Raw genomic sequence first — 10,208 nt, forward strand, 5'->3', positions numbered from 1 at the left:
TGATGATTTCACTTAAATGCTCTTAGTTTCGTGCACAGACTTCGAGGGTTTAATCATTGCAGGTGATTTCAATGTTCATATGTATAATGTCAATGACAGATATGTTAAAGAGCTCAACGCAGTCCTTGAAACCTTTGGTCTTATTCAACATGTGAGTGGCCCCACCCACAGCAGAGGACACACCCTGGACCTGCTCATTACAAGGGGGGTTATCATTTCCAATGTCAGTGAGGTTGATGTTGCCCTGTCTTATCATTTCTGTGTGTTTTATTTGACCTGTCCGTTGCTCCCTGACCACCTCCTGGTCCTGCACTTGTCCGAAGGAGACACAGATATGACAACACTGGTGTAGAGTTTTCTTCACTGTTCCTCCTCAATGACAATGCTGGACACGGTATTCTCGAGAACAGGCGCATTTTAATGTCTTCACTCCATGTAACGCCGTGAAAACTACATAACAGAGTTGTACAAATACCGTTAGACTTGACATTTACAATTTCACCAAAAAATACATAACAAGTTAACTACCTCGTGGCTGCCTGTCACTTCGGAGGTCTTTGATAAATAACCAGTCTGTATTCAACTTTTCACAGCTGGTTGGCTCCTTTTTCAAGCTGCCTTTTTGCATGGATCTTTCAAAGTCTATTATGACGTGAGAATAAACTCCTCAGCCCAACATTAAATCACGCGAGTTCTCAGGAACTCTCGCGTTATTAGCGTTATACACAACTTCATATAACATTATAATATAACAGTACTAAACAGTATAAAATCAAATTAAACACAATTTATACATTTTAATGACACAATTTTCAACCAAAGGTATTTCTTCCTTTAAACCAAAAATTCCCAAATCTTGTAACCCTTTTAGTGACACTTACAGTTACTTACACTACTTACACTGTAACAGTTACTTACACTTACAGTTTGCAGAAATAATAAACTCTGAAAATGCCTCTGGCAGTGTCACGGCAGTGTCACAGAGTTGAGCGGAAATGGTGCATGTCAAAACTCCAGGTTCTTTATGAAATGTATAAGGGGGGGTTGTACACCTACAACCAAATCTTATGCAGAACAAGGGAAAGGTACTTTTCAGAAATTATTGGAAGTTGCAGCAGCAACTCTCATGTCTTGTTCGCAACAGTAAACAAATGAACAATCCCTCCAGGTCAGCTGCCATTGGAACTGGTTTGCACATCTAAATATAATGAATTTGCTGTCTTTTTCAATGACAAGGTTCAGGGCATTAAAAAAGCCATAAACTCAACAACACAAATAACTACCCAACAGCCACCTAGTCACTTTAAGCTGACTAACTTTGTAACTATAACTGACAAAACTGTCCAAGCGATCATCCCCTGTCTGCGTTTGTCTACATGCTGCTTGATGTGTTACCCACTAGATTTCTAAAGTCTGTACTGAACATTTAGTCAGCACGAATTATTCAGATAGTTAACGTGTCGCTTCAATCCGGAACATTTCCTGAGGCCTTAAAATTTGTAGTCATTAAACCTCCCCTGAAGAAGAGTAATCTTGATGTCACAGTATTGAACAATTACAGACCCATCTCAAACTTGCCATTTTTAGCAAAAGTTCTTGAAAAAGTTGTTTACCAACAGCTCACTGAGTTTCTCTTAGACCCATCATATCACTCTTTTTGTCCCGGTTCTGGGTTGCAGCGCGGACGCGCGTGGCTCGCTGCGGCTATACAACTATCTTCAAATGACTTAAAAAGTTGATTTTTTCCAAAAAAGAGAGCTGACCATGGCCCCCAAGAAAAACACTGACTACGAAGACCTTAAAAAGTCTCTTGATGATCTCCAAGCTGCTTTGTATCCCTTTGTGGAACAAGTGAATGCTAAGCTAACTCCGATCTTGGATCTAATGGAAGACTTCCAAAGATTCTGAGCTCAAAACGAGCAACGAGAAAAACCGAGTCGACATTCTGGAGAAAAGACTGGACGATGTGGAACAACAATTAAGGATGAATAATGTCATTCTCACTGGATTAACGATCAAACCTTGGGCAAAGCTAAATGCAGCTGGAGTTAGCATTGCTAAAGCTAATATGAATGAATGAATGAAAACTTTATTAATCCCAACAAGGAGAAACTCAGTTCCAGTACATCTCGATGAAGAAGGTCAGACAAACAACAACACAGGATACACACACATCTCAAGAGGTTACTGAGGTCAATGCAGCCGAGCGCCTTAGATGACCTGCGCCGGCGCACCTTTGTATAGCATGCAGATGGACCACGAAGAGGGCCGGGGTTGGGTTTGGTGACAAAAAAAAGTCGTATCCCTACACTGTACAATGTGTTGATACAAGAAAAAAACTACACCGTTTAAACACAAATAGCACATATTCAGACACAGACACAGTACATGAGGCTCAGGGGGGGAACGGTGGTGGACGGGAGTGGGGGGCCCCCCATGAGTCTGTCCATCAGGTGCAGCTCCGTGAGCCAGGCACATCTTCCGGGCAGCACACAGAGGAGGGAGGGAGGGGGTTGGGAAGCCGAGGACAAGCAGGGAGGGGGTGAGTTGCAGTTATCAACCCTCAAGAACAGCTGCTGTAGTCCACTCTGTAGAAGCGGCTTTGTTTTGGTGGAGCCAAGGACAGTTGTCCACAGCTCCTTCGGGGAGTCTGATTAGATGAAATGCTTTTGGGCGCCAGCAGGTTGTTTGTTCTGCCGGCAAAGTCCTTGATTGGCTCTTCGCTTTGTGTGAGGCAGAGTTTAATCCGAATGAGAAGTGGGTGAATTTAGACCAGTCTTCCCTCAAATCCGGGCAGAAACTTGCTCCAAGGTGGCATCCATCTTCCGCACAAGTTCAGGGGTCTCAAGCAATCTGCTCAAGTGGGCAAGACAAGCACAGAGCTTTTGATCCAGTTGTGAAAGTTTCTCATTCTGAGTCTCTCCTCCCCGAAAAATCTTTCCCAGGAGCTTTGATTGATTGCCTCTCTCCATCTTCAGCTCCCAGACTGCCTGATAAATCAGAAATCCTCCGATCCCAATTAGGAGGAATCCAATTATCAGAAATCCAAATAGGTACACGTCCTCGACATCGTCCACAGACAGCTGGGCCAGGCACACCAGCCTCCACTTGCCCCATGGATCGATGGTGTGTCCAGCCGCGTGGGTGCCGTCCGGGCAGGAAGGGTCCGCTTTCCCGTTCCTTAGTGTGGAAAACACTTTGTTGATCGAATTTAGAGACCAGCTGATCAGATCCATTTTCAGAGTGCAGAAAAGCAGCGGCTTCAGAAGGGTGAAAAATGCACCTCTCGGGCAGACAGGACAAAAAAGCCTTGGGGAAGGGCTGACACAGGAGGAGCGAGAGGAAAACACGTCTGTCCTCGACGAGAGTCAGAAAGCAAGGATAGCTAGATATAGCTAGCATAGCTAGCAGTCCCCCTCAAGTGGAGAGTCTCTGGAACATCAAGAGGAATCATTTCTCACGTTTAAAGGGATTTCCGTCGATCTAAACACCATGGAGACCTGCCACCCCGCTCCCCAGGAGAAAGGAGACAGATAAACCAGCGATCCTCATCAGGTTTGTGAATCAAAAACACAAGCTAGCTCTGATGAATCAAAGGAAGAACCTGAAGGGATCTGCTGCTATCTGAACGACCATCTGACCAGAAGGAATGCTGAAATCGCCAAACATGCCAGGCTTCTCAGGAAGATTGAGAACACTTGGGTTAAAGGCTGCATGATTTACGTCAAACCACTCGGTCCACCGGACCGGTCCAAGGTTCTGGTTGTGAATACCATGAAGGACTTTTGAGAAGTGTTTGATCACGGATGTCTGAAAAAACATGGAGTAATAAATCAAAGAGCCAAATAATTTCAAGAAATATGACGCCTAGATTCATCATTTTCTCCAAAAGTCTGAAGTGACCTGATTAACAGCAAAGCTCTGACCTGCAGACAAGTTGACCTCAACTCTTAGGCGCCGCTGTTATCAGCTGAAGAAGGATATGGACCTCTATTTAATGTCTGCAGACATAACATTGAAGAGAACTATAAACTGTTTATACCAAGAAGAACGGCTGTTAATCAGCAGAAGAAGAAATGCCAACCTTGGTCATTCGACAAAATATGGACCCTTCTTATTTTACTTCACATAATTACTTTATCATAAAAAATGGAAAAAATAAATAAAAATTCCAAAAAAAAAAACCTAACCCTAACCCTAACCCTGGCAAAGTCTCTGTCTTAATCCTGCTAGACCTGAGCCTTGCATTTCACACTGTTGATCATAGGATCCTTTTACACAGACTCCAAGACTGGGTTGGAATTTCTGGCTCTGCCATTAGTTGGTTCAAGTCCTATCTAGAAGACAGGAAATATAATGTTGAAATTGAGGGTTTTGTCTCAGACTGCATTGCCTTGAACTGTGTTGTGCCCCAGGGATCAATCCTGGGACCCCTTTTGTTTAACCTGCATTTTCCTGCCACTAGGTCAGATAATTTGCAGTAATAAGATATCTTATCACAACTATGCACACAATACTCTGATCTATGTGTCACTCACAAAGGTGAATATGGGTTAGTGGATTCACTGTTATTGCATCCAAAAGATCCAACAGACTTGAATCCAAAACAACTTTCTCCAGCTAAACTCAGACAAGACTGAAGTCATTGTCTTTGGTCCACAGAAACAAAGTGTCAGCAGTTTCCTTCACTCTCTGTCTCTAAAAGCTTCAAATCAAGTCAGAAACCTGGGGGTCATCATGCACTCTGACCTGAACTTTAACAGTAAGATCAGCAGCATTTTACCATCTAAAAAACATTGCCAAAATCAAAACCATAGTGTCAAAAGCAGACCTGGAGATACTTATTCCTGAATTTGTCTCCAGTAGGTTAGATTACTGTAACGGCGTTCTAACTGGCCTCCCTAAACCAGCTGTAAAACAGCTTCAGTATAACCAGAACGCAGCTGCTTGAGTCCTGACTAAAACCAGGAAGTACTTTCACATCAGGTCTCTGCACTGGCTTCCTGTAGCTCAAAGAAACGACTTGATAGCAGCTCTGTTTGTTCAATTTCAATGTATTTATTCAAAGGATAAGCCCCTTGAGATGTGTCATCTTGTTTTCAAGGGATGCCTCAACATACAACAACACAAGCAAATACCGACAGATACAGTTGAGCAAACTTTATATTAGGGATGGTTATCGTTAATGTTTTAACGGTACTACTACTCTTATCGATACTGCTTATCGATCCGGTATTTTAACGGTACTCTTGTCGATACTTTTTGAGGACGAAAAATAAATAAAAAAATAACAAATTAAGAACATAAAGTATTTTATTTCCTCATTATGCAACAACAATGTTTATTTTAAAAAAAATTTTACTTTATATACATGAGAATGTTCCAGACGGGATATTCATTTAATTATTTAATCTAATTATTTTTATTCTTTATGAGCGTGATGTTTCCTTTGATCTTTTGTCCATTTTCCACAACCTTGAATAGAATTTTCCATCTGTCAAACACCAGAGTTAGGATTGAGTGAGATGATGGAAACAAATTCACTTTCATGCAGCCTCCTTTCTATTTATTTATTTTTCTTTAAATCCAGTAAACCCAATAAATTATATTAATTTTACGAATGACAAGTATCATTAGTCCATAATTGTTATTAAGTATTAGGAAGCAGCTGATAGTGTGTCACGGGTCTGAAATCATAAGCGGTGAATCTAAGCCCCGCTTCTCTACCTATTTGTTTTGTGTAGAACACGCCGCTCCAGCGCGTTCTACACAAACAGCGCCACATGCGGTCATCGTAGCAGCAAGGTGACAGGATGGTAGGGACTCCTTGATGCAAACTTCATTAATTTTACGCAGAAACAGGTGTTCTTAGTCTAGGGCGCTCATGTGTCCCCTACGAGATCGCCACTGACTGTGTGTGCGCTGCCTTGTCTTGTGTGTGTGCGCGCGCGGCGCGCACTGTCTGAACAACAGCCCCGCCCCCCGTGCACACAAATAGTCAGAGCTCTCCGCTTCAACGAGAATACCGAAATTAATATCATCATTAATTAACTCAAAATTGACTGACTTGGTGAGTTAAATATGGCAGATAACGCTTGTGGGACACACAAAAAAGAAAAAGTAACTTCTCCAGTACCGATAGCAGAACCGTTCAGGTCAGATCTTAACGATACTGCTGTCCCGAAGAATGTGGCCTCGGGGCTGGTTCAATACCGGAGCACGGTACCCATCCCTACTTTATATATGTCAAGACAATGAACTTAAAATATACAAGGCAACGAGCAGGCACACACACACACACACACACAAACACAGACATGTAATGCACCTATTAGCAGTTAGTTTAAGGTAAGGGAATAAAAATAAAAAATAATAAATAAAAAGCAGAAAATAAATCAAATTAAATCAAAAACAGTTACATGAGTGTTGAAGATGTACTAAACAGGCATTTTTAAATGCAAAGAATGAGGTTAAAGAGTGAATGGATGGAGGAAGATTGTTCCGGTCAAAGGGTGCCTTGTAATAAAATGAATATTTTCCGATTTCTTTTTTAACTCTTGGAACAACAAAAAAGATTTGATCTGCATGACGTAAATTATGAGAAGACTGAAAAAGAGTTAGATATTGTTTGAGATATTCTTTGTAACTGAAGTTAATACATTTAAAGATGTACAAAAGCCAGTGAAGTTGATGTTGGGAGGATGGGGGAAGCCAGGACAGTTGCTGATACATAAGACGGTGGTGAGTTCTAAACGGACAACGGAGAATAAACCTACACAAGCTGTTATAAATAACGTTCAGTGGTCGGAGGTTAGTGAGAGTGGTGTTTTGATAAATTATGTCACCATAATCTAAAGTCGGGATAATCAGTTGTGAGATAATTTTCTTCCTGACTGAGAAACTAAAACAATTGATTGATAGATAAAGCAATTTTAAACGATAAGAAATTTTATGGACAACGGACTGTATATGCACACTAAAAGAGAGTGAGGAGTCAAGCCACCAACCAAGGTATTTGAATTTTTCTGCTGCTAAAATGGGGGACATGTCCATGTAAGTTAAATTTATTTCATTTGCAGCTACAGGACGTAATCTTTTTTGAAACAACATAAAATAGGATTTTGATTTGTTGAGTAGAAGCTTATGAGATTGTAACCACAATTGAACAGAATTAAAATCATGTTGAATTGAATGCTGAATGTCAGATATGTTAGATTTAGATGAGTAAATGACAGTATCATCGGCATAGAGTTGAATATTGCTGTAAATGCATTTAGTTGGAATGTCATTAATGAAAATTGAAAATAAGAGGGGACCAAGTGAGGAACCTTGTGGAACGCCTTTGTCTACGCTTAGAAAGTTGGAATAGCTGCCATTAAAAAGCACACAGTGCTGACGATGATAAAGGTATGAGTTGAACCAAAGGAGTGAGGATCTAACAAGGCCAATTGAATGAAGTTTGTCCAATAACAGATAGTGATCTACGGTGTCAAAAGCTTTGGTAAGATCAATAAATAAGGCACCAGTAAACATGTTATTATCAAAACCAGAGAAAATATCATTGGTAAATTTTAACAAAGCTGAAGTTGTAGAGAAGTGCTTTCAAAAACCGGATCGGAAAGGAGATAATATATTATTAAGTGTTAGATATTCCGAAAGTTGATTAAAGAAGATTTTTTCATATACTTTGACAATACTGTTGATGATTGAGATTGGTCTATAATTGCTCATGTCATTAGAATTCCCTCCTTTGTGAAGAGGTTTAACTTTTGCACTTTTCCAAGCCAAGGGGACTTCAGATGTGCTAAAAGAGAGATTTAAAACAGCGGCCAAGGGAAAACAAAGCACATGGGAAGCAAGTTTAATAAACTTTGCTTCAATGCCATCTGGTCCAGCGCTACTGGTGGAGGAGAGCTCATTTATGACCTGTTCCACATCAGTCGGATTGACCATTCTGAAGGAAAAGGTACTGCCACTGGACATGTCAACACAATGAGAAATGGAGTGAGAAGGAGATTGAATAAGAGGTGATATTGAGAAATGTTGACAGAATGCCTCAGAGATAACAGCCGGATCATTTGTACACACATTATTAATAAGCATATTAGTTGAGGCAGAATCAGTTTTTCCTAATAGGTTGTTAATTTGGCTCCAGAATTGCTTTGGATTATTATCATCGTTAGATAGACTATCTTTTTAATAGTTTGATCTAGCATTTCTAGTTCTTGTACAGATATTTATTCAACGTTTGTAAGCATCCCGATCAGCAGGGTCTTGAGTACGATGGAATTTATCCCAGGCTTTATCCCTCTGTCTGAACAGACTAATCAGTTCTCCATTTACCCACGGCATCCGTTTACCTTTTACTCGGATCACAGTCGGTGGTGCATGTTTATTCTGTCTGGGTGTGTTACTACAATCCAGTCAATAAGAGATTTAGAATTAGTGCTGATTCTTGTAGGTTTAGAAATTAACTGTGAAAAATTAGAGCTATTAAAAAGAGTACGTTCAATAGCAGATGACGGACATAACCAATTTATGTTAAAGTCTCCCCATAAGATCATTTCACTTTTACAACCCAAGGATGTAGCAGTAGAAACAATGTTTTTGAACTGAGTCAGAGGGAGAATTAGGGGGTCTGTAGATATTACCAATTATCAAATGTTTATAATCATTCAGAATTAATTTAATAAACAGACCTTCAAAACACTATGGTTCCACTTTGGGTAAAATGACATGTTACTGTATGTTTGAAGACACATATGTAGCTACTCCACCCCCTCTCGAGCTTCTATCTGCTCTGTACAAAGTGTAATTGTCCAGGCTAATGACACTGTCTGATATTAAAAGAAAGCCATGTTTCAGATATAGTGATGACACTGGGTTTATTGTAGACAAGCCAAGCCCTTAGTTGATCTATTTTTGGTAATAGACTCCTCATATTAACATGGATTATTTGAAGACCTTTAACCATGATCCAGGGAATCGGAGAAAATAAACTGCAATAAACAACACTGAATGAAGCAAATTTGACTAAAAATAAGTACTGAATTAATGGTTGCCAAGGGCACAATAACAGTCCCACACATGCACATACATTCACACAAAACACATAATTTAAAAAGCTGGAACATAGCTATTCAAAACCAGGAAAATGTATAGAGATAACACGACAACCTCGGTCTGAAATACAAAATACAAAAAAAGTCAGTAATATTGTAATTTTCAAGTGGAGATTACCACCAGATGGAAATGAGTATTACCAAAAATAAAGTAGAAAAAGAAAGGAAAAAGAAAAGGAGAAAATCTGCTCAACATCAACAACTGTAGCTAATGTAAATATTCAGATCTGCAAAAAAAAGAACAATGAAAAGCTGCACAAAACAGAAGGAGCAGCGCCTTGCGACATTACGTCATTACATCAGTAGTAGTTTACGGCAAACAAAGTTTCATATAGCTGTCAATGTAAGTTAAAGAAGTTCAGGTAGTTCAAAAGAAAAACAGTAGAGACATTTTTACCATCCATTCTCAGGGGGACTGTTTGGAAAAATCACGGATGAAGATCTCAGCCTCATCAGGTGAGCGAAAGAACAGCCTTTTCCCCTCGACGTTGACTCGAAGCGTTGCAGGATATTTCATAGCATATTCAATATCCAGGTCTTGGAACTTCTTTTTTACCGTAGTAAACAGACAGCGTTTCTCCATTAAACCAGCGCTGAAATCGGGATAAATATGCACTTGATTTCCTTTAAACAGAAGCTCCTTCTTGTCGCGGGAGAGGTGAAGAATGTTGAGCTTGTCCTGGAAGTGCAGAAACCTCACAAGGATTGGCCTTGGACCAGTTTTGGGATTGGGATTAGGTGTTCCAGGAGAGCGATATGCTCTTTCGATGACCAGAGGAGAGTGAAGTTTATCCTGACCAAAATGTTGGAGGAGAAGCTGACCAACGAAGCCGATCATGTCACGGCCCTCCGAACCCTCTGGCACACGCAGAAGGCAAATATTGGAGGCTATACTCCGGTTTTCTGCATCTTCAATTTTTTCCGCCAGGTAAGAGTTCTGTTTTTCCAGTTCTTTCATGCGTGTCTCCAGACGAGACAGCTCATCTTGATTGGAGCCAACGCGGCCTTCCAGTTCACCCACTGTAGTCTTCATTAAGTTAAGCGAATCTTGCATTTGCTGGACGCTATTATGAATCTTGTCGAGTT

The sequence above is a fragment of the Oryzias latipes genome, chromosome 3 (assembly GCF_002234675.1).
Source record: "Oryzias latipes chromosome 3, ASM223467v1".
NCBI classification, from domain to species: Eukaryota; Metazoa; Chordata; class Actinopteri; order Beloniformes; family Adrianichthyidae; genus Oryzias; species Oryzias latipes.